The sequence below is a fragment of the Bufo bufo genome, chromosome 3, assembly GCF_905171765.1.
Source record: "Bufo bufo chromosome 3, aBufBuf1.1, whole genome shotgun sequence".
In the NCBI taxonomy this organism is placed as follows: Eukaryota; Metazoa; Chordata; class Amphibia; order Anura; family Bufonidae; genus Bufo; species Bufo bufo.
The window spans coordinates 584,758,232-584,785,022 of NC_053391.1; the positions used below are offsets into that span (position 1 = coordinate 584,758,232).

General features: G+C 43.2%; 1 long non-coding RNA gene across 1 annotated transcript in view; it reads right to left on the bottom strand.

The window, feature by feature from the left end:
* LOC120996107 overlaps positions 1-26,791 on the bottom strand; it is a 208,623-nt gene that overhangs the window by 120,334 nt on the left and 61,498 nt on the right. The gene's annotated exons all lie outside the window — the stretch shown is intronic.

The following is a 26,791-nucleotide window of genomic DNA, read 5'->3' on the forward strand; positions in this document are numbered from 1 at the left end:
TCACAGGTGTGCCCTGTCAGGTTTAATAAGTGGGATTTCTTGCCTTAGAAATGGGGTTGGGACCATCAGTTGCGTTGAGGAGAAGTCAGGTGGATACACAGCTGATAGTCCTACTGAATAGACTGAAGGAAATGACTTTAAGAAATGAAGGTCAGTCAGTCAGCCGAAAAATTGTGAAAACTTTGAAAGTAAGGGCTATTTTACCATGAAGGGGAGTGATGGGGTGCTGCGCCAGATGACCTGGCCTCCACAGTCACCGGACCTGAACCCACCCGAGATGGTTTGGGGTGAGCTGGACCGCAGAGTGAAGGCAAAAGGGCCAACAAGTGCTAAGCATCTCTGGGAACTCCTTCAAGACTGTTGGAAGACCATTTCAGGGGACTACCTCTTGAAGCTCATCAAGAGAATGCCAAGAGTGTGCAAAGCAGTAATCAAAGCAAAAGGTGGCTACTTTGAAGAACCTAGAATATGACATATTTTCAGTTGTTTCACACTTGTTTGTTATGTATATAATTCCACATGTGTTGATTCATAGTTTTGATGCCTTCATAGTCATGAAAATAAAGAAAACTCTTTGAATGAGAAGGTGTGTCCAAACTTTTGGTCTGTACTGTATATATATATATATAGTGGTGATGTGTACAGTATAAGTGCTGGGAGGCGTGTATATCCCACCCAGATACCCCAGCTGGGTGAGATAACTGAAATCCAGAAAGCTGCAGTGGTTTCAGCAAAGTGTAGTTTGCTGAGACAGTTTTGTCTAGATGCTGTTCTAGGCTGGATTTTATGTGGCTGGGGGATAGGTTTGGTAGTGGGATCTGCCAGTCCACACCCTTCCACTACATGTATTGTCTTTTGCGGGAGGTGATCGCAGGTGAGGGGTGGGGGCAACGAGTTAATTGCCATCGAGAATATAGTGAGAGTGGGCTTCCGATCGCCCTACTTCCCCATTCTGCCGGCACTGCCCGGATAACGTGCGGGCTGTCGGCTGTTGCTGCACTGCTGAGTGCCAGTGACGTCACACGCCAGCGCTCAGACTCAGCGCGGTATACAGTACAGACCAAAAGTTTGGACACACCTTCTCATTCAAAGAGTTTTCTTTATTTTCATGACTATGAAGGCATCAAAACTATGAATTAACACATGTGGAATTATATACATAACAAACAAGTGTGAAACAACTGAAATTATGTCATATTCTAGGTTCTTCAAAGTAGCCACCTTTTGCTTTGATTACTGCTTTGCACACTCTTGGCATTCTCTTGATGAGCTTCAAGAGGTAGTCACCTGAAATGGTCTTCCAACAGTCTTGAAGGAGTTCCCAGAGATGCTTAGCACTTGTTGGCCCTTTTGCCTTCACTCTGCGGTCCAGCTCACCCCAAACCATCTCGATTGGGTTCAGGTCCGGTAACTGTGGAGGCCAGGTCATCTGGCGCAGCACCCCAACACTCTCCTTCATGGTCAAATAGCCCTTACTTTTAAAGTTTTCCCAATTTTTCGGCTGACTGACGGACCTTCATTTCTTAAAGTAATGATGGCCACTCGTTTTTCTTTACTTAGCTGCTTTTTTCTTGCCATAATACAAATTCTAACAGTCTATTCAGTAGGACTATCAGCTGTGTATCCACCTGACTTCTCCTCAACGCAACTGATGGTCCCAACCCCATTTATAAGGCAAGAAATCCCACTTATTAAACCTGACAGGGCACACCTGTGAAGTGAAAACCATTTCAGGGGACTACCTCTTGAAGCTCATCAAGAGAATGCCAAGAGTGTGCAAAGCAGTAATCAAAGCAAAAGGTGGCTACTTTGAAGAACCTAAAATATGACATATTTTCAGTTGTTTCACACTTGTTTGTTATGTATATAATTCCACATGTGTTAATTCATAGTTTTGATGCCTTCATAGTCATGAAAATAAAGAAAACTCTTTGAATGAGAAGGTGTGTCCAAACTTTTGGTCTGTACTGTATATCAGTGGACAGTGGGGGAGGGAGCTGCATGCAGAGTCGGCGGGTGCGCGGTCGCACAGAGAGTACTGTACATACTACATTGGCATACTGTAGAGCTGAGCTAGAACTTCTAGCCTAAACCCTGCCTGGACCAGCCCACTAGCGACCAGGTGAGCCTCGGCAATCATGCTCCAGTGCCATGCCGGCTGGCCACACTTTTAATAGTGTACTAGCTGCTCTAAATTGTTTACTACCTAATACTAAATACTTTACTACCTAATACTAAATACTTTACTGCCTGTCCCCAGCCCAGGTGTTAGAGCCACTGTCTGGCCATAGTCTAGAGCTTCAATTTGACGTGGTCACGCCGGCCATTAGGCCATAGTGTCATAGTGACACTATGGCCGAATGGCCGGCGTGACCACATGCAAATTGACTGTCACACTAAAAGAGTTCACTAAAATGGCCCTAGCCCAGCCACCTTAGCATAATTCAAGTTGCCTTGCCAGCCTGAGCCTACTATCAGTGAGTGGTAGACTGTGGGGAAGGGGGGGGGGGGGGGTTACCTTAAATGTGCAAGCTTTATTGGCAAAATGAATTACATTAGAAGGCTAGCTTTATTGTGCTTTAAACAAGGTGATATAACATAATGGATGTGGGCATGATGTCCTAGCGAGCCAATTATTTTACAAGGTGTGCTCTTTTGTGCTTTAATTGTAGAAAGCGCGAAATGAGCCAGAAAAGGGTGACTAGCAGGACTATTGATTCCTTCTTCAGTACTAGTGCAAAAAAGTCAACAGGAGCACAGCGTGTACTAGAAAAGCACTATAGAAACTAACACTAGCAGTGGCGTACCTCCAATAGAGGCAGACCACGCAGCTGCTATGGGGCCCCTGGGGGAAGGGGGCCCGCAGTGGAGGATAGGCCCCGCCCACTAATTACACTTGTATGGCTACCTGAGAAAGTAAGAGGTGGCGAAGGACCTTTGGTGATGTCATCAACCATGTGACCAGTGCAGGAAGCCAATGAATAGCAGAGCAGCAGAAGTCTAAAGGACCTTTGGTGATGTCATCATCATGTGACCAGTGCAGAGGACTGGTGAAAGACCTGTGGCATATCACTGTGAGGGGGCGGAGCTTCTGTGTGGTGCCTGAAGGAGAGGTTAGTGGTGTTCTGGGATAACATAACATCCTAGAAAAGCTGGGAGTTGTAGTTTTGTCGTATTATATGTTTCTCAATGTAATTTAAACGTATGCCCTAGTACAGGCTGGTAATGCTGGGAGTTGTAGTTCTCTCCTCTTATACCCCCTCTTTGGAATGTAAACTGATGACCCATAATAAGTCTGGCCATACGGGGGGTTATAGTTATTTCTTTTTAAAGCTCTTACCTGGTACAACTAGATGATGTCCTATAATCTGGACATGCTGAGAGTTGTAGTTCTCTTTTCTTAGGCTGGATTCTCATCACAGTTTAGTTTTCCGTTTTGCATGCAGGACTTTTTTCTGTCTAAAATAACGGATCTCCGACAGAAATGGCATAAACGGATGCCAAATGTGCAGAACTGATGCTTGAAATACAGGATCATTTTTTTCCCTTTATTTTTCTGTTTATCTGACGGATCAGAAGAACTGAAAACTAAACGGTGATATGAACCCGGCCTTATACTCTGTGTAATATCTACTTGTATCTGATCATAACAGCCTGGACATGCTGGAAATTGTAGTTCTCTCCACTTTCACCTCTCCCTGTGTTGCTCCCTAATTTCCAATAATAATCTGGTGATGATGAGACTTGTAGTTCCCTTGTCACTATTATAATGTTCTGCAGCAGCTGAGGTGTGTATTACTTGTTCACTTCTGTGCTGGTGACGGTCGCTGTTCTGCCGTCATAGGAGCACAACAACGAAAATCACTGCAGTTCCGGATCTGGCACTTCATGGACGACAACACGGATCCCGCTGACTATGATGAGATCTGTCAGGTTTCCATCTTCCAGGCTATAAAATTGTGTCCAGCATTTATGACCTGATCCACGAATGAGGCCCCAACACAGATGTGAACGAAGCTTTATATGTTCTGCAGCAGCTGAGGTATGCATTAGGAGGTTCTGACAGTTCATAAGGCAAGGGGGGCTATGGTGGCACTGGTATACTATTATGCCAGCACCACCATAGCACCCCCTGTGTGCTGCTTATAGTGGACAGTGCCCTCAGACAATGAATGGGGACAATCAAAAGCGGGTTTTTTCCCGGTATTGAGACCCTATGACGGATCTCAATACCGGAAAATAGAAACACAAGTGTGAAAGTAGCTCCTAATGTCTACACGGCTGCAACTGCTGGGGGTATGGCAGGGGAGAAGCCAGGGCAGGTGGTGGGATGGGCCAGTGGACGGAGTTAGTGGGGCCCCATTAAGATTCTTGCTATGGGGCCCAAGGATTTCTATGTACGCCCCTGAACACTAGCCTCCCTTTGTGTTCTGGTACAGTCACACTTAGAGCCAATACCTTGTCAAACTGATTCTGTGTTGCCATTGCCTATTGATACCCCACCTCAAACTGGCAGTATCCTAATGAATGACATTGGCACACATCTTGGGAAAACAATTGATGACTTCACCAAATGCTTGTTACTGGAAAATCCATGGCAACCTCCTCCTGGATATGAGCTACCTTTCTCTATTCAGAACATGACTTCCAAAAATTCAGAAACTCGGATAATCAAACGATATTTGTCAAAACAACATATTGACAGTTTTCCTTGGCTAGTATTTTCAGCTGTTAAGAAGGGTTTGTTTTGCAAGTACTGTGCGTTGTTTGCACAACATAGAAAAGGTGGTCATAACAAAGGCATGGCACTTGGAAAATTGGTAACAGAGTCCCTTACGAATTTTAAAAAGCTTAAGGGTAAGGAAGGAGATTTGGAAGTCCATGCAAGACTTGTTTATCACCAGGAGAGTGTAACCGAAGGAAAAGCATTTTTATCAACCTACCATTCCCTTGACAATGAAATTGTCAATCAAATAAATTCACATCGTCTTCAGAAGGTGAAGGAGAACCAAGAGCGAATTTGTCCTATCATTGAGTCCATTATATTCTTGGGTAGACAAAATATAACTCTACGAGGCCACCAAAATTATGGTGCATTAATGGATGACTCCATTCCGGATGTGAATGAAGGGACCTTTCGGGAATTGCTGAGATACCGCGTTGCATCTGGAGACAAAATGTTAGAGAAGCACCTCCTTACTGCATCTTCACGTGATACGTACATTTCAAAATCCACACAAAATGATTTAATCAAGTGTTGTGGTGATGAAATCTGCAATGTCATTGTTGGTAGAATTAAAGAAGCTTGCTATTTTAGTGTAATATTTGATGAAACTACAGATATTTCACTTAACTTTAGATATGTCTACAATGGATCTATTTATGAAGATTTAATAAAATTCGTAGATGCCTATGAATTTGCAACTCAGAGTGAGTCCGGATTGGATAGTTCAGATTCAGAACTAAGGCTTACAGGACAGGTTTCAGGCCAGATGGTAATTCAACTTATCAAAGACCTCTCCCTGGATATCACTCATTGTGTTGGCATTGGAACAGACAGTGTTATGTCTTCAGAGGTGGCTGGTGCTGTTTCAGAAATTATTAGAGCAGCACCCAACAGTTGCAGATGTCCTTGCTACAACCATTCTCTGAACAATTCAATTTCAAAGTCCTCACAAGTTTCAGCAGTTCACAATGCAGTAGCAGTGGTCAAATCAACCATTTCATTTTTCAGCCAATCAGCAAAGCGTCATTTTGTTTTAAAGCAGGAGTTAGGCTCTCAACTGACCAGTCTTTGTGAAACTAGATGGGTAGAGCGCCATGATTCTCTTATAAGATTTCGAGATGGACTAGTTAAAGTGGTGAGTGCAATATCTCAATGGAAATGCTCAAGCTCTAGTTCATCAGCCTCTTCTCTCATCCATTCTTTGTGCAGTGCAGAAGTTATATTTTCCTTGATTTCACTTATCAATGTTCTGAAAGTAACCATACCTCTAAGGCATTTTCTTCAATCTCCAACACTTGATTTGACAAGCGCATCTGAATGTCACCATGACAACCCTGGAGAATATGCGATGTAACCCTGATCATATTTTTTCCACTTTGCATATGGAGGCTACAGAATTGGCCTCAGAACTTGGAGTGGAACTAAAATTGCCACGTCTTGGTAGAAAGACAAGTGCACAGATCAAATTACAATGCAGGATCAACTGAAGAATTCTACAGGAAATCTTTGTATATTCCTTTGCTGGATAACATTAACGATTTAAAAGCTTGTTTGCCAGAAAACTCTATGCAGTGTTTCCAGATTCAAATATTGATGCCACCAGTACTTGTAAAAACCAAAAATGGAAACCATGGATCCTGTTGCTGTCCACTCTTTATCAAACTGTTTACATCCCTCTTCTAGCTGATGGTGGCCAGAGGATAGTGGAGACATTACTTCAAGAAGAAATTTGTCTCTGGCTTACAAAGTGGAAAAGCGAGTTATCCCAAAACAAGGAAATTCCAGAAACAGTCCTTGAAGTTTTAGATGTGTGTGACCAGGACCTCTTTCCAACCATCAGAAGTTTACTTCTGATCTTAGCAACTCTACCTGTAAGTGTGGCCTCTGCAGAGAGATCATTCTCAACCCTCCGTCATGTTAAAACATGGTTTCGGTCACGAATGTCAGAGGAAAGATTAAATGGTTTGAGTTTGCTTTACATTCACAGAGATGTTCCTGTGAATACGGACAGAATAATTGAGCTGTTTGCAAAGCAAGGAAAACGAAGACTTGAGCTAATTCTGTAAATTGTTCATGTTATTTAATGTACAAATGTAATGTATCTGTTGCTTTTAGTGTTTGGATAGTGACACTGTTATCAGTATATTTCTACCTTTTTATACATAATTGTGTATTGTTTGTTACTATTTTGTCTGGGAATATTCTGTTCTATAATCAGTATACAAACTCCTGATGAAAATGTCTCCAAAACTGTGAAATAATAAAGTTATATGTGGTTAAATGTCACCTATTTGTTTGTAATTCTTAAAATCCGTAATTTGGAAATACAAATGTGACTGTTTTTTAAATAAGGTTAGAGTTGAAAAATAGTCTGTTCTATAAGCACCACATTATTTTCTTTCCGCCGCCACAAAACAATCTGGAAGTGCCTTTCCCGGGACCAGGCTCTGGATCCGCCACTGGATAAAACAACCCTCTGTGTATGACTTGGAGAGAGAAAGGCTGAGGAAGCCTGAGAGAGAGGGAAGCCTGAGAGGCTCTGTGTGGTCTCAGCCAGGAGGGCTGAGGGGCCACGAGGCTTTGTAAAGCCTGAAGTTTGGGGGGCCCAGCGACGCCTATGGAAAGAGGGTCGCCCGGTCAGAGTCGGGAGGACTTATGGACCATCTCCCCCCAAGGGTGCTGGTGTGATCTCAGCCTGGAGACTGCTGGACAGTATATGGCTGAGGAAGCCAGATCTAGGTGTGTGTGAACGGTGCTCTATAAGTGAGGTAGAGACAACACATGTATTAGGTAGAGCCCAGACGGGCAGGTGTTTATTTGATTTCTTGTGTAATCATATGGTGGCCATAGGAAATCTTGCAATTTCATATGGCTGTAATTGTGAATTATTCCCCACCTAGGGCAGCCTATAGGGCACAAAATCATTGGACACATAGCAAAATTTAGAATGACACCCCCCCCCCCCCCAATTTATTTCTGTTAATGGAGGGCAGTTGGATGTAATTTTCTTTCATGTCTCTTCACACAGATTTACTGATGTAACTAGAATATAGTCTAAAAAAAATGTAGTGCAAATTGCTGCAACTACAGTTAGTACACATATTACTAACCGTAATCATACATTGTGCTTGTGAATAAAGCTATAATATGTATTCACTTTCTAAGCATAGTAATCCACTTTTATGGTACTCATTATGGTAAGGCTATAGTTTGTAGTGTATATGATATGTACATGCTAGGACACAGCTCTACCCTCACAATGTTTAGCCCTATCAATCAAGGGGAGGAGGGAGTGTGCAGAGCACAGAGGGTGTTACTAAAACAGTGCTCCAAGGATTCAGCCCCACCCCCTGGTGCTCCAACCTTCTTATTTGCATATGAATAAAACCACAGATATCTCTGCCGCTGTTTAACATACAGACAAAAGAAAGGTATTGTTTTAATCAACATGATGAGCCCTACCAGGCAGTATGCCTGGTTTAATAGCAGTCTATTTAATCTAACATCTGGCCGTAGCAGTTTTTGGAATCTGCATCATTTTCCAGTACCAGAAAAATGGACGAGATTTTAAGAAATATCATCCACATGCTGCAAAAAAATAAAAATAAAATATATATATATAATAATCTGCAGTGTGAACTGACCTGCTGTTTGGATTTTAAAACCACAGCATGCTAATTTATGCTGCCGATAGCTGCAGCAGATTTCACTCTTTGCAAAGCATATGGTGAAATCTCTGGTAAAACTGCAGTGAAGTCCATGACATTCACCCTGTTCGGCCATACCTTGAATAACCTTCCATAAATGCACTGATTAATCGCCCCACAACCTTGTATATTGATCTTATACAGGGTGTAGTCATTGCACGATAATACACTTTATAATGTACTAACCTTTTGGTGTACAAATATCAAAAGTTTTGTCGCAAGTGCCATTTAGCAACTTTTTAGCTTCTTCCAACATCCACGCCACTTTTACATAATTGGGTGAGCAAAAGTGGTGAGCACTGTTCAAAAGTGTTAGCTAAGTGTGGAAAAAATGCAACAAAGTAAGAATGTTTTCAATAATAGAAGTGCTAAAACTTAGCAATTAGCAAAATCCAAAGAGAATGAAGAAAAGAGAAATGTAAATCAAATGAATATTTGATGTGACCGCTCTTTGCCTTCAAAGCATCAGTTCTTCTAAGTACACTTGCACACAGTTTTTAAAGGAACTCAGAAGGGAGAATTAACCTCAGGTCTTCTGTGGCTGGGGGCTTGTTCAGATCCTTCTGTCTCTTCATCTAATCCCAGACAGACTCAATTATGTTAAGATCAGGGCTCTGTGGCGGCCATCCTATCCCATCACTTCCAGGACTCCTTGTTCTTCTTTACACTGAAGATCTTAATGACTTTTGTTATATGTTTGAGGCTGTTGCTAGTGGCGTGCCTAGAGTGTTTGGCACCTGGGGAGGGTCCTTGCTCTGACACCCCCCCCCCCTTCAAGTACTTAAAAAAAATTGTACCCCCTCACAGTAGTATTGCCCTCATTGTGCAACCTTCACAGTAGTTTTGTCCGGATATGTGCCCCCTCACGATAGTTATGCCCACACTGTGCCCCCTCACAGTATTTATGCCCTCACTGGACAACTTTCACAGTAGTTATGCCCACATTGTGCCCCTTTCACTGTATTAATGCCTTATCTGTGTCCCCTTTACAGTTGTAATGCCCTCTTTGTGCCTCCCTCACAGTAGTTATTCCTTCACTGTGCCCCCATAACAGTAATAATGCCCTCTGTGCCCCTTAACAGTAGTAATGCCCATTGTGCCCCCTTCACAGTAATAATGTCCACTCAGTGCCCCATAACACTTATGCCCACCACCTTCACAGGAGTTAAGCTCTCTGTGCCCCTTCACAGTAGTAATGCCCTTTGTGCCCCCTTTATAGTAGTAATGCCCATTGTGCCCCCTTCATAGTAGTAATGCCCTCTGTGCCCCCTTCAGATTAATAATGCCTATTGTGCCCCCTTCATAATAGTAATGCCCATTGTGCTCCCTTCACAGTAGTAATGCCCATTGTGCCCCCTTCATAGTAATAATGCCCATTGTAACCCATTTATAGTAGTAATGCCCATTGTGCCCCCTCCATAGTAGTAATGTCCATTGTGCCCCCTCCAAAGGAGTAATGCCCTCTGTGCCCCTTTTGTAGTAGTATTGCCCTCTGTGTCCTCTTTGTAGTAGTAATGCCCTCTGTGCCCCTTCACAGTAGTAAAGCCCTCTGTGCCCCCTTTGTAGTAGTAATGTGCTCTGTGCCCCCCCAAAGTAGAAATGCCCATTGTGCCCCCTTCACAGTAGTAAAGCCCTCTGTTCCCGCTTTGTAGTAGTATTGCCCTCTGTGCCCCCTCCAAGGTAGAAATGACCTCTGTGCCCCCTCTTTTAAAAATAAAAAAACACAGTACCTACTCACCATGTCCCATTCCTGAAGCTCACAGTCCTCTCTCCCCTGCAGACAAAGATCGTTCTGCAGCACTGTTAGGGCAGAGCTTAGGCAGATTCCTGGGCTGAAGGCTCCTCCCACACAGGCCAGCAGCGAGATCTGTGCCTGCAGGCTGAATGGTGGAGCAGGGAGAAGTCTTCCTGCTTGCTCATTCAGTGTGAGAGAGACAGAGCGCACAGAGCTGAGTGACCGGACTTCAGCTCATGGTGCTGCAGCAATGGGTACTTCCATCTGTATTGATGGCAGTGCTCATTGCTTCTGGGCTCTGGCACCCCCCTGACAGCCAGCACCCGGTGTGGACTGCTACCCCCAACCCCCCTTCCTCAGCACGCTACTGGCTTTTGCCCTGCTGCAGACTTAATGTGGAGCCAATCAGCTGCCTCCCTGATGGTACTGCATCAGCAGGGCCGTCTTTAATATTGATTGGACCCTGGGCAAGAAATTACTTGGGCACCCTGGATCCCGCCTTCCCACGGTCTAGCATGCAATCACGCCCTCCACCATAACACACACACACACAAAAAATCCACACACCTCGTAGAGTACAGTGAATGACTGTAAATACTTACAGTTCTGAAGACTCCAGCAGGCTCAGGATCAGTGCTCTGGGCAGCTGGGCTCAAGGGTGGAGACCGGGGCTCTTCAGTTCAGGAAGGAGACCGGGGCTCGGCTCACCCTACCATTGCAGTGCACCCCACAGTATGCAGTATAGCACCCTATAGTACAGGGTGGGCCATTTATATGGATACACCTTAATAAAATGGGAATGGTTGGTGATATTAACTTCCTGTTTGTGGCACATTAGTATATGTGAGGGGGGAAACTTTTCAAGATGGGTGGTGACCATGGCGGCCATTTTGAAGTCGGCCATTTTGAATCCAACTTTTGTTTTTTCAATAGGAAGAGGGTCATGTGACACATCAAACTTATTGGGAATTTCACATGAAAAACAATGGTGTGCTTGGTTTTAACGTAACTTTATTCTTTCATGAGTTATTTACAAGTTTCTGACCACTTATAAAATGTGTTCAATGTGCTGCCCATTGTGTTGGATTGTCAATGTAACCCTCTTCTCCCACTTTTCACACACTGATAGCAACATCGCAAGAGAAATGCTAGCACAGGCTTCCAGTATCCGTAGTTTCAGGTGCTGCACATCTTGTATCTTCACAGCATAGACAATTGCCTTCAGATGACCCCAAAGATAAAAGTCTAAGGGGGTCAGATCGGGAGACCTTGGAGGCCATTCAACTGGCCCACGACGACCAATCCACTTTCCAGGAAACTGTTCATCTAGGAATGCTCGGACCTGACACCCATAATGTGGTGGTGTACCATCTTGCTGGAAAAACTCAGGGAATGTGCCAGCTTCAGTGCATAAATAGGGAAACACATCATCATGTAGCAATTTCGCATATCCAGTGGCCTTGAAGTTTCCATTGATGAAGAATGGCCCCACTATCTTTGTACCCCATATACCACACCATACCATCAATTTTTTTGTTCCAACAGTCTTGGAGTGATCTATCCAATGTGGGTTAGTGTCAGACCAATAGCGGTGGTTTTGTTTGTTAACTTCACCATTCACATAAATGTTTGCCTCATCACTGAACAAAATCTTCTGCGTAAACTAAGGGTCCTGTTCCAATTTTTGTTTTGCCCATTCTGCAAATTCAGTGCGCCGATCTGGGTCATCCTCGTTGAGATGCTGCAGTAGCTGGAGTTTGTAAGGGTGCCATTTGTGAGTAGCTAATATCCGCCGAAGGGATGTTCGACTAATGCCACTCTCCAGTGACATGCGGCGAGTGCTACGCTGTGGGCTCTTGCTGAATGAAGCTAGGACAGCCACTGATGTTTCTTCATTAGAGACAGATTTCATGCGTCCACATTTTGGCAAATCCAACACTGAACCAGTTTCACAAAACTTAGCAAGCAGTTTGCTAACTGTAGCATGGGAGATGGGTGGTCTCGTAGGGTGTCTTGCATTGAAATCTGCTGCAATGACCCGGTTACTGCGTTCACCAGACATCAACACAATTTCTATCCGCTCCTCACGTGTTAACCTCGGCGACATGTCAATGGCTGTAAACAAAGAGGAACTTGTAAATAACTCATGAAAGAATAAAGTTACGTTAAAACCAAGCACACCATTGTTTTTCATGTGAAATTCCCAATAAGATTGATGTGTCACATGACCCTCTTCCTATTAAAAAAACTAAAGCTGGATTCAAAATGTCCGACTACTTGAAGCTGCAAGTACTAGCTTCAAGTACTACATTAAGTACTAGTAAAGAGATATTGCAGGAGATAGTCAGGAGGTAGGCTGGAAGGTGGAAACAATACAAAAAAAAAAAAAAGGTAAGATTTGTTTGATTTAAAGTTACAAATTTATTTCTATTTTTTTATTTTTTTCTCCTCTTTAAAATGGCAGACTTGGTTCAGTGCAGGAATTGTTGTGCATTTATTTCATGTTCCACTCTTTGGAGATTCGGATACTGTCAGATCTGTAGACAGTTCTCCTTACTGCAGCAGGAAATTGCATTTTTGAAAGCTGAAATATTTAAATTATCTGTTAAACAAACTCCAGCTAGGACCGCTGCAATGCCACTGCCACAGAGGACCCCCAGAAATGGCAGATGGGTTACTGTAGGTTCTGGAAGACTTAGAGTGGTGGATAGAAGACATGTCCCACAGTCGGTGGTTCTCCATAATTCATTTGCAGCACTCTCAGAATGTAAGGACAACATGGATATGGACTCAAGCACAGAGGGTGAGAAACCATCGACTCCTATGTCTAATGTATGCAACAAAAAAGATAAAGTGAAGTCTCAAAGGAAGCAGCTGTTGCTGGGTGATTCAATCATAAGAAGTGTGGAGCTTAAAGAAAATGGTTTTGTGAGATGTCTCCCTGGGGCAACTGCTAGAAGAGATAGAAGACGTATTATTAATATTGTTAAGCAAGCAAAGCAGGAAGGGGACGTGGATGTTCTTGTCCATCTAGGGACAAATGACCTGGCTTGCAATGAAGTGTCAGAGGTGAAAAAATCTTTTATCACACTTGGTAATGACGTACAGGATTTTGCATCCACCATTTCATTTTCTGAAGTTCTGCCTGTGCATAATGTTCAGAATGATAGGCAGAGGCGCATAAAGGAGTTCAACATATGGCTTGGTAAATGGTGTCAAGAGCAAGGATTTGGCTTTGTTTCTCATGATAGCTCTACTTGGAATAGAAAGGAACTGTACAAAAAAGATGGCTTGCATCTTTCTCTCAAAGGAACAAATGTACTTAGTGAACAACTCCAAGAATTTGCGAAAGAGTATTTAAACTAGTAAGGGGGGGCAAAAGAGTGAAAATAAAAGAGTCCAATTGCCCCCCGAAACAATGCCAGAACAGGTCAGAAGCACAGAGGTTAAGAAATGATAAGCTCAGAGTCCTGTCTACAAATGCTCGCAGTTTAGGTAAAAAAATCAATGAACTTGGGTCAATAATGGCATCTGAGAATGTAGATTTAGTGGCTGTTACGGAGACATGGTTTAATGAAAGAAATGACTGGGACATAACCATACCAGGGTACTCTTTATACAGAAGAGACAGAGAAGGCAAGAAAGGAGGAGGAGTGGCCCTGTATGTGAAAGATAGCATTAAATCTAACCTAATACAAGTTGGTGAGGCCAACATAGAGTCAGTTTGGGTTACGTTGCAGTTTGCTAACCATGCAGTAACTCGTGTAGGTGTGATATATAGACCACCTGGTCAAGTTAAAGAACTAGATGATCTACTAGTTGAAGAAATAGCTAAAATGACAATGAAAGGAGAAGTTATCATTATGGGAGATTTCAATCTTCCAGATATAAACTGGAAAACCAAAATAGCAAGTTCTACCAGGAGTACAGATATTCAAAACTCCCTACTGGGGTTATCTCTACAACAAGTGGTTGAGGAGCCAACCCGGAGGGAGGCCATTTTGGATTTGGTATTCACAAACGGGGATTCGGTATATGATGTCATTGTAGGCGAAACCTTGGGATCTAGTGATCACCAGTCAGTGTGGTTTAATATAAGAACTGTGAAAGAGTCCCACCACACAAAAACAAAAGTTTTAGATTTTAGAAAAACAGACTTTTCAAAAATGAAATTAGTCATAAATGAGTCCTTATCAGACTGGAACGGATTACATGGAGTCCAGGAGAAATGGGACTACTTAAAAGGTGCATTATTGAAGGCAACAGAAAATTGCATTAGACTTGTCAGTAAAAGCAAAAAAAGGAAGAGACCACTGTGGTACTCAGCAGAAGTGGCCCAAATCATTAAAAATAAAAAGCTAGCATTTTGTAATTATAAAAAAACCCAGAGCAATGAAGATAAGGAAATCTACAAGATTAGGCAGAGAGAGGCTAAGCAAGTTATAAGAACTTCTAAAGCGCAGGCAGAAGAAAAACTAGCTCAGTCTATGAAAAAAGGGGATAAGACATTCTTCAGATATATAAATGAAAAAAGGAAATTAAAACAAGGAATAACTAAATTAAAAACAAAGGACGGAAGGTATGTAGAAGAGAATAAAGGGCTAGCCGACTGCCTTAATGAATACTTCTGTTCAGTTTTTACAAAAGAAAAAGGAGAAGGACCTCCACTAGAAAGAATGACTAATAAATCGTTTGATGCATGTATCTTTACAGAGGAAGATGTTCTAAGTTTGCTGTCTAAGGTGAAGACAAATAAGTCACAGGGGCCTGATGAGATACACCCAAAATTATTAAAAGAGCTTAGTGGTGAGCTGGCAAAACCGTTAACAGATTTATTTAACCAATCATTAGTAACAGGAGTCGTCCCGGAAGATTGGAAATTGGCAAATGTCGTGCCCATTCACAAGAAAGGTAGTAGGGAGGAATCGAGCAACTATAGACCAGTGAGTCTGACATCAATAGTAGGCAAATTAATGGAAACCCTATTAAAGGATAGGATTGTGGAACATCTAAAATCCCATGGATTGCAAGATGAAAAACAACATGGGTTTACTTCAGGGAGATCATGTCAAACAAATCTTATAGATTTTTTTGACTGGGTGAATAAAATAATAGACGGTGGAGGTGCAGTAGACATCGCATATCTAGATTTTAGTAAGGCTTTTGACACTGTCCCACATAGAAGACTTATCAATAAACTGCAGTCATTTAGCATGGACTCCCATATTGTTGAGTGGATTAGGCAGTGGCTGAGTGACAGACAACAGAGGGTTGTAGTCAATGGAGAACATTCAAAACAAGGTCATGTTACCAGTGGGGTTCCACAGGGATCTGTACTGGGACCGATTTTGTTTAATATCTTCATAAGTGATATTGCAAAAGGCCTCGCTGGTAAGGTTTGTCTTTTTGCTGATGACACAAAGATATGTAACAGGGTTGATGTTCCTGGAGGGAAACGCCAAATGGAAAAGGATTTAGGAAGACTAGAAGAATGGTCAGAACTCTGGAAACTGAAATTTAATGTGGATAAGTGCAAGATAATGCACCTGGGGCGTAAAAACCCAAGGGCAGAATATAGAATATTTGACACAGTCCTGACCTCAGTATCTGAGGAAAGGGATTTAGGAGTAATTATTTCAGAAGACTTAAAGGTGGGAAGACAATGTAATAGAGCAGCACGAAATGCCAGCAGAATGCTTGGATGTATAGGGAGAGGTATAAGCAGTAGAAAGAGTGAAGTGCTTATGCCGCTGTACAGAACACTGGTGAGACCTCACTTGGAGTATTGTGCGCAGTACTGGAGGCCATATCTCCAGAAGGATATAGATACTCTAGAAAGAGTTCAGAGAAGAGCTACTAAACTAGTACATGGATTGCAGGATAAAACTTACCAGGAAAGGTTAAAGGACCTTAATATGTATAGCTTGGAAGAAAGAAGAGACAGAGGGGATATGATAGAAACTTTTAAATACATAAAGGGAATCAACTCGGTAAAGGAAGAGAGCATATTTAAAAGAAGAAAAACTACCACAAGAGGACACAGTTTTAAATTAGAGGGGCAAAGGTTTAAAAGTAATATAAGGAAGTATTACTTTACTGAGAGAGTAGTGGATGCATGGAATAGCCTTCCTGCAGAAGTCGTAGCTGCAAATACAGTGAAGGGGTTTAAGCATGCATGGGATAGGCATAAGGCCATCCTTCATATAAGATAGGGCCGGGGGCTATCCATAGTATTCAGTATATTGGGCAGACTAGATGGGCCAAATGGTTCTTTTCTGCCGACACATTCTATGTTTCTATGTTTCTATGACTTCAAAATGGCCACCATGGTCACCACCCATCTTGAAAAGTTTCCCCCCTCACATATACTAATGTGCCACAAACAGGAAGTTAATATCACCAACCATTCCCATTTTATTAAGGTGTATCCATATAAATGGCCCACCCTGTATACAGCACCCCACAGTATGCAGTATAGCACCCTATAGTATACAGCACCCCACACTATACAGTATACAGCACCCCACACTATACAGTATACAGCACCCTACAGTATACAGTAGAGCAGTATAGCACTCCACAATATACAGCACCCCACAGTATACAGTAGATCAGTATAGCACCCCACAATATACAGCACCCCACATAGGGTGGACACTGGCTTGACCCAAGAAAGCAGGACCTCACCAACCACGCCCCCAAACCAGTTTCCACGCCCACCTCCGTGAAGCCAAGACCCCATCACCACCGGGCGTGGGGGAACCCTTCACAGTATTTATTAACCCTTTCAGCAGTCCCCCTTCAGTGAAGGGGGGACTGCTGAGGGGTTAATAACTACTGTGAAAGGACTGCAGGTGCAGACATGTCCTCTACAAGACTGGGGATAATCTGCAGGTGATCCATTTACAGTCAGGTCCATAAATATTGGGACATCGACACAATTCTAACATTTTTGGCTCTATACACCACCACAATGGATTTGAAATGAAACAAACAAGATGTGCTTTAACTGCAGACTGTCAGCTTTAATTTGAGGGTATTTACATCCAAATCAGGTGAACGGTGTAGGAATTACAACAGTTTGCATATGTGCCTCCCACTTGTTAAGGGACCAATATTTATGGACCTGACTGTAGATAATAATGCAGATCCGCCTCTGTGCCAGGATCTCCTACATACAAATAAATGCTATACACCTGTGCCCATAGCCCGCCCCAACCGGACCCTCCATGCCAAGTAGAAAAGTTTACACCGTGCAGGTGCCACACTCTCACACAGGGAGCCCCCAGCAGCTCGTCCTCCACTATCCTTCCTGGACAAACCTGCTCTGCTTCTGGCTGCAAGTGCACACGCTGTCTCTCTGCAGGCTGCCCGGCGGCCCACAAAACAGAACATGTCCTATTCTTGTCCATTTAACAGACAAGAGTAGGACATTTCTACAAAAGTTTTTTGTACTCGGCTGGGATTCGTGTTTTGCATATCCACGATTTGTGGACCGCAAAACACTTACGGCCGTGTGCATAAGCCCTTATGGACACAGATGTTGCCTAGTGTTAGGAAGATTGTAGGTTCTGCTTTTGCATATATCATTCTGTATCCATTCGGGGGTGCACGTTTGTGCAGCTGTAATGGGTTGAAAGCAATTGTTTATAATACTCATTTTTAACAACATTAAATGCGCTCATAATGTCCCAGCATGTTTAATGCTCAGAAAGCAGCATGAGACATTGTCTGATTTTAGTACGCTCTCATCAGGATACGTGATAGCTCATTATGTGAGCATACATGGTAAGACAATGGCAAAGTGTAGTACAGTAAATCTGCCTCCTGTTAATCTCACGGTGGAAACTTCCTGTAGAGAGCATTGCAAAAACAGCACAGTACGCCAGGAAATGAGAAGAAGACTTCTACATCAGCATCCAGTCACTGATTAACCCACAGAGCTGGGTTCTATGCAGCCTTCTTGAGCATTTTACCAAAGGCCAAGTTCACACTCGGTAGTTGTAGTGCAGCATCATGGAGCCTTACTGCAGTGTCATAGTGTTAAAGTTGTATGGAAATAATGTTTAATCGGTGTAAAAATGAAAAGTTCTACAAGTAATGTACTTTATGTTTCAGTTCTTTATAATTTTCAAGATATGTGTTTGCTGTCAGTGAATGAGAACTTACCTGTTTACAAACTGGTACATAAACCAGAGCTGCTGTAGGCTGGGAAGTGGATGCAATGGTATCCAGTCTGGGCAATGCTCTGTGAGCTGAGCACATCACCAGCAGCAGCTGCGCAGATCTCTCCATGGGTATGTCCACACAGGTCACATTTGCTGTGAAAAATGTCCATAGTAAATTCTTCTAAATGCGTAATACAATTGCACACCAAACCATGCAGACATTGATGTGGATTTGCAGCTTAAATAGGACCTTTCATCTGGCAAAACATTGTGAACTAAGTGTCATGATCTGTACAGCGGCGCCCAGGGATCTCACTGCACTTACTAATATCCCTGGGCGCCGCTCTGTTCTCCTGCTATGCCCTCCGGTATGTTCGGTCACTTGGTTATAGTAGGAGGAGACTGCCCCTGTTCTCCTGGGCGTTCCTTCTCCCAGGCTGTAGCGCTGGCCAATCGCAGCGCAGAGCTCACAGCCTGGGAGTTTTTTTTTCTCCCAGACTGTGAGCTCTGCGCTGCGATTGGCCAGCGCTACAGCCTGGGAGAAGGAACGCCCAGGAGAACAGGGGCAGTCTCATCCTACTATAACCAAGTCCCCTAAGTCTCCGCCTACTATAACCAAGAGACCGAACATACCGGAGGGCATAGCAGGAGAACGGAGCATGACACTTAGTTCACAATGTTTTGCCAGATGAAAGGTCCTCTTTAAAGGTTTTGAACACCTTTGGGGGCAATTTTTATTTATTGCATTCTACTCACTTTGGGCTACAAATCATTTTTTCAATGGGTCTTTATTAAAAAATATTAATTCCTTTTCTCTGTACAGATGTCAGTCTCTGTCCATTTACAGACTAGCAGCAGGCTTTCTATTCACAGCCTTATATCTGAATTCTTTCTCTTGGCTCCAGCAGGCTAAGGGTAAGGCTACTTTCACACTAGCGTTCGGGTCTCCGCTTGTGAGCTCCGTTTGAAGGGGCTCACAAGCGGCCCCGAACGCATCCGTCCAGCCCTAATGCATTCTCAGTGGACGCGGATCCGCTCAGAATGCATCAGTCTGGCGGCGTTCAGCCTCCGCTCCGCTCAGCAAGCGGACACCTGAACACTGCTTGCAGCGTTCGGGTGTCCGCCTGGCCGTGCGGAGGCAAGCGGATCCGTCCAGACTTACAATGTAAGTCAATGGGGATGGATCCGTTTGAAAATGACACAATATGGCTCAATCTTCAAACGGATCCGTCCCCCATTGACTTTCAATGTAAAGTCTGGACGGATCCGTTCAGGCTACTTTCACACTTAGAATTTTTTTCAAACTATAATGCAGACGGATCCGTTCTGAACGGATACAAACGTCTGCATTATAGGAGCGGATCCGTCTGAGCAGACATCAGACGGATCCTCTCTGAACGCAAGTGTGAAAGTAGCCTTAACTGGCAGGTGAACTTTGCTTTATCTCTCTGCTGTGCTAATGTCTGTCTTCAGTCTGGTCACTGGACTTTCTAACAGTTCTGGTACTTTTGAGTGGGGTGCATTTGGTTGTTGACCCCTCGTAATACTCATTCTGTGAACTGCCTGGAGCCATGGTGCTCTACAAGCTGCTTCCCAGGGCTCTTTCAGCAGGAAGGGGGAAACGCTCCCCTCACTGCGCCATATCTAGTTCCCTTCCAACTCTCAACTCACCACAGCTTGCTACAACCTTTCCCTTGGTAGGAAGCAGGGCTAGCCCACTTTTGCCCAAAAGGAAGAGAATGGAATGGTAAATCTTATTCTATCTAAAAGTACTCTCGGCCAGATACACTGCCACCTGATGGACAACCAGGTACATTGCATGAGATACAATGCATAACAGTTACATAGCAATATTATTAAGGCTACTTTCACACTAGTGTTTTTGCTGGATTCGGCAGGGTCCAGCAAAAACGCCTCCGTTACTGATAATACAACCATCTGCATCCCTTATGAACGGATCCGGTTGTATTATCTTTAACATAGCCAAGACGGATCCGTCATGAACTCCACTGAAAGTCAATGGGGAATGGATCCGTTTTCTATTGTCAGATTGTGTTAGAAAAAACAGATCCGTCCCTATTGATTTGCATTGTGGGTCTTGACGGATCCGTCTTGCTCCGCATCCCAGGACAGAAAGCAAACTACAGCATGTTGCGGTTTGCTCTCTGGTATGGAAGTGCAACCAAACAGAACGGAATGCATTTTGGAGCATTCAGTTCTGTTCAGTTACGTAGCGTTTTTTTCTGTTATTGAGACCCTATGACGGATCTCAATACCGGAAAATATTACCGTTAGTGTTAAAGTACCCTAAGGCACAGTATCAGAGAACCTGCAATTAAATACACAGATTACATTCTTTGTTAGCCATTAGACTCAGTAGCTAGGTGTAAGAATGGTAGTGCCCCCTCTGGGATACTACATTATCAGTTTGATAAGAATTTAGCTATAATGAGTGTTTATGAGGTCAGGAGTTTATAGATAAGAGCTACACATGAGTTCTGATGGGATTTGCTGTGAACAGAAAGTGACAGTCTGCAAATATTGTGAAATTTAACCCCGGTATCACAAAAACTGCTGAAATTTTTTAAAATAAAAAGCTATTGAAAAAATGATTTTTAGACCAAAATAAGGGTACTTTCACATTAGTGGCAGGGGAGTCCGGCAGGCTGTTCCGGTGGGTGAACAGCCTGTCGGATCCGTCCTGCCGCTAGTTCACATGTGCCCCCGGACTGCTGCTCCGTCCCCATTGACTATAATGGGGGCGGGGGAGGAGTTCCGGTGGCAGCATGGCAGCGCACGGTGAGAGGCAGCCAGACTAAAACTACGACATGCACTACTTTTAGTCTGGCTGCCTCTCGGCGTGCTCTGCCACCAGAACTCCACCCCCGGCTCCATTATAGTCAATGGGGATGGAGCGGCAGTCCGAGGGCACACGTGAACTAGTGGCAGGACTCCCCTGCCGCTAGTGTGAAACTAGCCTTAGTAAAATACAATCATGTACAAAATTGCCCCAAAAGTGTCTATAGCCTTCTGGATTTTGCTGAGGTGATCTGCAGCAAAATATGCAACAGTAAAATGGTTTCACACCACGTTTTATGCGTCCCTTTGATGGATACGTTAGAAAAAAGGATACAAAAGCACAGCAAACCATGTTTTGGATCCTGCAGAGTCCAGTAAAAATAAAGAAAGTATACTTTTTTTTTTACAATTGAACTCTATGGTGAACGGATGCCACTGTATGGCATCTATCTGAGGCATCCGTGTAAGGTATATGTGTAGCGACCAGGCCACAGGAGCAATATGTGTGAGTTATGGTGGGCCGATGGGGGTAGTAGTAGTTTACTCACGGTTTTGTTAAGCTCCCTGAACCGGCGTGCAGTTAATGGAAGGACAGCACCAGTTCCTTCGGGGCACACTGTGTTGTCCATGGACTCCCGCCAGATGGTGGTTGAGGTGCCCTTGGTGGTGTGGTTTTTAAGGTGCCGTGGCGGCAGGGTCCCTGGTGTTCGTGACGCCAGCACCGTAAGGTGCAATAGAGGATAGTGACGAATAAGGAGAGTCAAAGGCTGATGAACAAAAACTGCGTCAGGCATCAATCTTCCGCTCCATTCTTTAGAAAGGTTGCCTTTACACACAAAAGTCCACTATGTCCCTTGCTGGACTGTGGTACTGCAATATGACCCTGGGTTCTGAGTCTTGGTTTACTTCTTTGGTTCCCCTGGCTGGCAAGTGCCAAGGGGACATCTAGCAGCTATATCATGATGTTCCTTTGTCTCCTCTCCTCACTCATCCTCCACCCAACTTTCTGTGAAAGGCCTGCTACTTATATATGATGTTATGGCACCGCCTAGTGGTGACTCAAGTGTAGTGCGATGACCAGCCTGTTGCTGGGAATGTGCAGGTTAATACAGACAAAATAGACATTAGCATGACATGACATTATCAAAGACCCACTTCTAGCATGGATTGGGACACTGCATATGTTTTTTGTATATGTTAAACAGATGGGAAAAATGCAATGTTAACCCAGCCTAAGATTGCCAATTTCTTCTTTCCTATCAAGTTCTGCAACAGAACTTGACAAGCTGCTGAAATTTCCCACTGCATGTGGATGAAATCTGTTAAAATCCCAGACGCTTGCCTTGTACTGTATTCTACAACAGATTTTTGGACACAAATTAGCCAGAAAAATCTGTAGCGTTTCCGTCCCTATGGGCACAAGTATTTATTAGACATGGAAGCTCATAAAAGCCAACGACAATCTGCATAGCATGCATGTGAATCCGGCTTCTGCAACCCCCTTGCATGCTACAGGGAATCTCAGCTTGGATTTTTGTCAGCACTGCAGAAAGAAATCTGCTGTGGAAGTAAGTAGCATGTTACTTATTCCACACAGTAAGGTTACTTTCACATGATCAGAATGTGGTTGGTACTTTTCATCAATATTTTTAAGCCAAAACCAGGAGTGGAACCTAATGACAATGGAGCTAATCTATGTGCAGATCTGCTGAACGGCCCTAGCACATCCTCGGTATAGAAATCCGAGGGTCGGGCTTTGAGCAACTAAAGTCACTTCAGCAAATGGCATTTATCATGTAGACAGAGTGGCTGTGTTGTACACTATAGGAAAAAGCACCGGTCTCACTGGTGACCGGGACCGCGGGATTGCACATAGACCAGCGCTTTGTCCTATAGTGTGCAAGCACGACCACTGCTGCTGGATTACAAGGATGTATAATGTGATGGAAAAATGAATCAAGCCAGCAAAAGAAGCAATATGGACAATCACAATACATTAGGAAGTGCCTTCTATTAACTTTCTCTACATGATAAATGCCATTTACTGATACAACCCCTTTAATACCTCCAGGACATTACCGTACTCAGCCTAATATGTGCTAGCGATATGTCAACCAGATATTAGACATGAGCTTGTGGATGGTGTCCTTGCAGCCACAGATTTTATTTCTAAATGGTATCATACTCGGATAGACAAACCATTTAAAAATACTCCAAATGTATAAAACAAATGCATATATACTTTAAAGGGGTTGTTTGATACAGGGTGGGCAATTACCACATCGCAAAACCACAGTATTTGCGATAAAAAGGCATGTGTAAACCCGGCACAACTGAGTCAATCCTAATCATGTCATCAGTATGTACCAACTAAAAAGTGGAAAAAACTCAAGTGGCAAAATGGACCTGGCAGTTTCAGATGGGGTTGTCCTCTTTCCCCTAGAGCTCATGGGCATTTATTGTGGATCGGTTCACTGGTGGTTTCTCTGATGGGAAAGGTCAAATGCATTTATCCCACAAATTCAAAAAAAATCAATATATCTGGAGTATTGCACACAATTATTTTAATGATATCAATGCAAAAAATGCTGCTCTTTGTAATAATATATTTTTTTTTCAAATTTTACTCATATCTGGAAGACTTGTATCTTTGATATGTGTGGTTGGGCAGCAGCTCATCCCATTTGACTTTCAAGTGCCCAGAAGTACATTGCAGTCAACTAATTAATAGCACTATGGTATGCAATGGGGCAATTCCTTTATGAATTTAGAAGTAGGGGTGGGTGAATGAAAGGTGTCTGACCTGCCTTAGGGCTCATGCACACGGCCGATCACTACAATGGCACTTACAGCAGGATATCTACTGAGCATGTCTGAGCATGTCTACCACAGAGTGCAAGGAAAAGTGGACCAGAATTTCAGCCACAGGATAAACAGCGCTACCAAAGATGAAATATAATATAGCACTTGGCTTGAGAAGGATCCCGGAAGGGGATTGAAACATTGCCTATTTTGTGTCACATGTGTGAATAAAGACACTGCATTTTTTATAAGAAGAGTGCTGCGTTGATTTTCTATGAATATATATATATATATATATATATATATATATATATACACATACAGTACAGACCAAAAGTTTGGACACACCTTCTCATTCAAAGAGTTTTCTTTATTTTCATGACTATGAAGGCATCAAAACTATGAATTAACACATGTGGAATTATATACATAACAAACAAGTGTGAAACAACTGAAAATATGTCATATTCTAGGTTCTTCAAAGTAGCCACCTTTTGCTTTGATTACTGCTTTGCACACTCTTGGCATTCTCTTGATGAGCTTCAAGAGGTAGTCCCCTGAAATGGTCTTCCAACAGTCTTGAAGGAGTTCTCAGAGATCCTTAGCACTTGTTGGCCCTTTTGCCTTCACTCTGCGGTCCAGCTCACCCCAAACCATCTCGATTGGGTTCAGGTCCGGTGACTTTGGAGGCCAGGTCATCTGGCGCAGCACCCCATCACTCTCCTTCATGGTCAAATAGCCCTTACTTTCAAAGTTTTCCCAATTTTTCGGCTGACTGACTGACCTTCATTTCTTAAAGTAATGATGGCCACTCGTTTTTCTTTACTTAGCTGCTTTTTTCTTGCTATAATACAAATTCTAACAGTCTATTCAGTAGGACTATCAGCTGTGTATCCACCTGACTTCTCCTCAACGCAACTGATGGTCCCAACCCCATTTCTAAGGCAAGAAATCCCACTTATTAAACCTGACAGGGCACACCTGTGAAGTGAAAACCATTTCAGGGGACTACCTCTTGAAGCTCATCAAGAGAATGCCAAGAGTGTGCACAGCAGTAATCAAAGCAAAAGGTGGCTACTTTGAAGAACCTAGAATATGACATATTTTCAGTTGTTTCACACTTGTTTGTTATGTATATAATTCCACATGTGTTAATTCATAGTTTTGATGCCTTCAGTGTGAATCTACAATTTTCATAGTCATGAAAATAAAGAAAACTCTTTGAATGAGAAGGTGTGTCCAAACTTTTGGTCTGTACTGTATATATTTAAAACATCTAACAATATTGCATGTGTGTGGCAATGGGCTTATTCACAAGATGCAGTCAAAATTACGTTAAAAGAACACTACCATCACATTTCTTTCTTACATATTTACAGTCTTTATGTTCTATGTAATTTTTCTTTTCTTTTTTTTACAAAAACATGTGAATGGTTGACCTTGATATAATTTTCTGGTCACTCCATATATTCTGCTTCCTTGTTTTTTTGGACTTTTAGCATGACAAACAGCCTCACTTTTCTGAGACTATTTATTTCCTGAGGATAGGTCTTCAGTATCTGATCGGTGGGGGTCCGACACCTGGAACCCTGCTGATCAGCTGTTCTCTTGTGAGCACCACGGCCTTCTTGCAGCTTTTCCTAGGCCAGTGACGAAATTTTCATCGATCACACGGCCTAGGAGCAGCTCAGCCTCATAGAAGTGAATGTACGGCACTGTGCTTGGTATGCACGGAGGAGGCCGCGCACTCACAGAAGCACCGGTGCATTCTCAAACAAATGATCAGTGGGGGTCCCGGGTGTCAGCCCCCCAGCAATCAGATACTGATGACCTATTCTGAGGGTAGGTCATTAGTTATAAAATCTTGGAAAACCCTTTTAACTCTCTCAGTCAGACCATTCACTCTGACCAGAGAGGGACACACATGTGAGGGACTCAATTAGAGCATCACACATTACACTAATACTAATCAATGCAATGCTCTTCTGTGGGTTTCTGCACAAAAAGAACAATAGAGCCGTCATACTGGCATCCCAATTCTACACCTACTATTATAATGCGGTTGCCCTGCAGTTAATATTGTGCCATCACAGCAGCAGTAAACTGACAATGATTCCCTTCCCTATCCATATAGGAATGTTATCTTTGTGCTGACTGCTGCAGAAGGACAATAATCTGTATTAAATTTTCAATGGTGTAATACTGCCGAAATGAAAGAAAAACAGCTAAAAAAAAATAAAAGTTTCTATGAATATTGAGTCATTTATCAAATTTTGCATATCAAGTCTGTCTTGATATCCTTGAAGAGGATGCGCTTAATTTATGATGAGGTGCTGGCCTTTTCGTAAACTTAGCCCATCCTCTGCCGTGCACCTAAATTGAAATCTACCCTCGCTTCTAGCTGATGTAGATTTCAATCATCATTTACGGCAATAATCTAGCATAAATAATAGTAAATGCGCTAGGCCCAATTGCCCCACCCACACCATTCCCCTACATGCCCCCTTTTTTCAAAGTGGGGGACGGTGTAAAAACACCCCTTGTGCCTGAATGTAGGTGTTTCTTTACGCCAGAAATCTGAGGTCGAGCCAATGTAACTGACCCTCATTGAGGTGAAAGATGCCCCTTTCTGATAGAGGTGGTCAGGGGGAGGTGACCGGTGCTAAAACGGTCAGCACCGGTCTCCTCCGAGGTGAGGCAGGGGACGCCGGTGTTTGGGGTCCCCTGCCAGCACTGCGATTGGCTGGAACAACGTGCAGCGCTATAGCTGCACAGGAAAAGGCTAAACCTTCCTGCATGCAGCCATTCTAGCTGGTGACTGCATGCAGAGAGGTTCTGTGCTTTTCTGTGCTGC